Here is a 4,108-nt window from a genome sequence, read left to right on the forward strand (position 1 = left end):
TGTGTGTGTGTGTGTGTGTGTGTGTGTGTGTGTGTCATTGCCTCTGAAATAAGCTCAGAGGTGAAGTTAGGACAGATGTGGAGGAATCTGATATTTAAATCCACAGTGTGTCTGTCTGGATATAATGATTGATTAAATATCATGTCGACACACATCTATGCAGGAATTTAAAGTTTGAAGTATTTTATTTTAAGTGGAGGCAACAGATATTAATAGAGGTAAAACACCTGATTGACTTTATTATGTTTGATATTAACAGAATGAACGCGCTGAAAAACAACTCACATCTCTCTGGTGTGAATTCAGGATTTAAGCTAGGCTAAGCTAACACATCTCCTGACACCGTTAGAAGTGTGTGTACTTGTACTAACTTTAACTAAAATTAAACTGCTGTTAACATGTTAGCATGTTGACATGTTTGTCTGCAACATCAACATTATTTTAATTTCACTTTAACTTCATCTTTGTTTACATGCTAATGTCAGTTGGAGTATTTGGTTGACACTTAGTATGTTAGCTGTGTATATGACCTTAAGCACCTTAGCTTGCTAATAGCTACTTGGCTTGTTACTATTAATTTGTTAATAACCATTTACTGTTTGTGAACCATCACCTAACCATTACTGTCATGTTAACATTATTTTAATTGATTTTATCTTTGTTAACATGCTACTGTTCAGTCTAATTTTTGTTTGCTAATAAACTTACTTTAGCATGTTATGCTGTGTGCCCTTCACCACGTTAGCATAATGCATGCAGTAGCTTTTGCTTCTTAGGCTACTATCATATATTTTCTTATTAACCATCAGCATGTTAATATAACATGCTATTGTTAGCAGTTTTTTGACTCATAAAAAGTTCAGTCACACCCTTCAGCCTGTCATTGTCATTCAGGATACAGGTTTTATAAATATAGATTAATAAATAGATGGATAATTAATTGAATATGAATGTAGCTGTAAAATTAAATTATTGTTTTTCTACAAAGTCCTTGGATAATTAAAAGTCTTTATATCACAGGTCTGTGATCGGATAAATATAAAATAAGAATAAAAATTTCAACTTGACTGAAATAATCTGAATACGTTTGGTTTTAACAGTTAATTGAGGATCAGTTTTATCTTTACATGTCACAGCCCGTCAGTCTCAATTAAACTAATCAGAGTAAAGGTGAACGCTCTGCTGGTGGAAACTGCCCAAATTGTACAAAGAAGAAGAAGTCCACCCAACAACCTAAGCCACTAGTCACATAAATAAAAACAGACAACGCTGAAATCCAGAAATCATCTTCCTCTGGACCACAGTGACAGACGCTACCTTCCCTACAGAGACAACAAATGTTTTATTTCTATCAACATGTGGTTCTCTGTACTTTTCTTTGCTGTGTCACTTCACTTCACCTCTGTGATCCTTCCTGTTTCAGCCGCTCTGCTGACTCTGTGGTTCATGTTGAGTTAAAGACCTGGAGAGTGACTGAAGAGAAGATAAGAAAAGGGAGGGAAGAGGTCAGCAGGTCTTTTTCTTTTCTTCGAGAGTTAGCTCAGAGGAGAGCTGGTTAGAGGGACAAAGAGAAAGTTTTCCTCCTCCACACCTCCTCCACCCTCCTCCCTCTCCCCTTGTTTCCCTCCATACCAACACGGTGAGTCATCGCTGGCAGGAAGCCGCCTCGAGAAAAAGTGCCGGTTCAAGCCAGAGACGAGAGCGAGGGGAGGGAGACTGAGAGACCCGGAGCTGAAACCTGAGAGAGGAGACGGACCAGAAATAAGAGAAGAGGAAAAAAAAAAAGAAAAGGGAACCAGGTAATTTCACTGGGAGATTCCCCGACTTCAACAGACAGGAAGCAAAAAAAAAAATAGATCAGGTCAGGATTTCTCAAGCTATTCAGCCATCACTTGTGTTGCAAGCGTCTTCAATGGAGCAGAAAATCCATCATATTTCAGTGGTAAAGTCAAACAATGTGACTTTAATCACACAGAAGGTCCCTCTGCTCGGATCCTGGCATCTCTGTGGTTGGAGCTGTAAAGGAGGAAACTCCCAGAGTCCTGGAAAGTCATGGATTTAGTCAAGGAAGTTTTAACATCCTCTGACTTTACTGAAATAAACAAACAGCTTCGTGAAAACTTGGACACAAGCCAAAGAGATCAGTGATCCATAACTGATAAGTGATCAAACAGTCAACACACACACACAGAGAGAGAGAGAGAGAGAGAGAGAGAGAGAGAGAGACTGGAGGAGGATTGTCTGTTGTTATTATTAACTGATCTGTAAAGCCAATAAATGATTGATTAACCATTAATGAATCCTGTATCAGAAGGTGGAGCCCAAACCTGATCAAACCTGAACCATCGCAGCTCATCAGGAAACAATCATACGCATCATGTTTTATGTTTCTGCTCCAGTTTCATCAGCGAACAGTGTGAACATTAGGAACAGGTGAACAGGTGAACAGTAGGAACAGGTGAACAGTGTGAACAGTAGGAACAGTAGGAACAGTAGGAACAGGTGAACAGTGTGAACAGTAGGAACAGTAGGAACAGGTGAACAGTGTGAACAGTAGGAACAGTAGGAACAGGTGAACAGGTGAACAGTAGGAACAGTAGGAACAGGTGAACAGGTGAACAGTAGGAACAGTGTGAACAGGTGAACAGGTGAACAGTGTGAACAGTAGGAACAGTAGGAACAGGTGAACAGTAGGAACAGGTGAACAGTGTGAACAGTAGGAACAGTGTGAACAGGTGAACAGTGTGAATAGTAGGAACAGTAGGAACAGGTGAACAGGTGAACAGTAGGAACAGTAGGAACAGGTGAACAGGTGAACAGTAGGAACAGTGTGAACAGGTGAACAGGTGAACAGTGTGAACAGTAGGAACAGTAGGAACAGGTGAACAGTAGGAACAGGTGAACAGTGTGAACAGTAGGAACAGTGTGAACAGGTGAACAGTGTGAACATTAGGAACAGGTGAACAGGTGAACAGTGTGAACAGTGTGAACAGGTGAACAGGTGAACAGTGTGAACAGGTGAACAGTGTGAACAGTGTGAACAGGTGAACAGTGTGAACAGGTGAATAGGTGAATGGTGTGAACAGTAGGAACAGTAGGAACAGTGTAAACAGGTGAACAGTGTGAACAGGTGAACAGGTGAATGGTGTGAACAGTAGGAACAGTAGGAACAGTGTGAACAGGTGAACAGGTGAACAGGTGAACAGGTGAACAGGTGAACAGGTGAACAGGTGAACAGGTGAATGGTGTGAACAGTAGGAACAGTAGGAACAGTGTGAACAGGTGAACAGGTGAACAGGTGAACAGGCAGCATGGCAGGAATGCTTTTACAGTGACAGAGATAAACTCTGAGCCTGTGATCAGTTTGTGTTTGTCGTCACTGTTTCAGGTCAAACACTGAGACTTCAGACAGTCACAGTCTTTTACTGCAGGAACTAGTTTTTTAGTTGTTCAGCTGAAATGAAGCGTCACAATATCAGACTTTCAGTATCACGGCACAAAAAACATTCACGATAACGATGAAATGAATTTTTTTAATTCATCTTTAACTCGGTTTATCGTGTGTTTTGTTTCGTTTTTGTCGGATGAGTCACTCAGATGGGAGTGTGTAGAAGTGGAGCGAGTCTGTCACCATGACTGCACAATAAGATTAATTATAGTTAATGGCGGCTCTGCGGCGAGCTTGTGTGGTAGAACCGCCTGCATCAAGTCGCTGCACCTTTCCCGTTCTGTCCGAGGTTTCTTTTGATTTTCTCTTAATCCACCGCTCCAGGATCTTGTCATAGACTCCTGATAACTGGTGAAATTCAGCACAGCACCGGGGCTAACGGCTAACGGCTAACTGTTAGCTTCATCCACATTTCCTTTCAATTCTCACGCTGATCATTTCTGAATTAAAGCGACGGTCCGTCACATTAAAGTCCAACAACACGGTGAAACTGCCAATTCAAATAATAATGTTTGAATTTACTAATGAGTTGATTTGATATAGAGTTCTGTGAGTTAGTAGCAGGTTAGCATTTAATCACTTCCTGTCCCCTCGTCCTGAAGTCCTTTTAAGTCTTTAAGTGTCCGACACCACCTTCCTATTCACCTGGACCAGGTGTTG

Source organism: Seriola lalandi, unplaced genomic scaffold (assembly GCF_002814215.2).
Source record: "Seriola lalandi dorsalis isolate HSWRI2012SDOR001 ecotype SW California unplaced genomic scaffold, Sedor1 jcf7180002054184, whole genome shotgun sequence".
Taxonomy (NCBI): domain Eukaryota; kingdom Metazoa; phylum Chordata; class Actinopteri; order Carangiformes; family Carangidae; genus Seriola; species Seriola lalandi.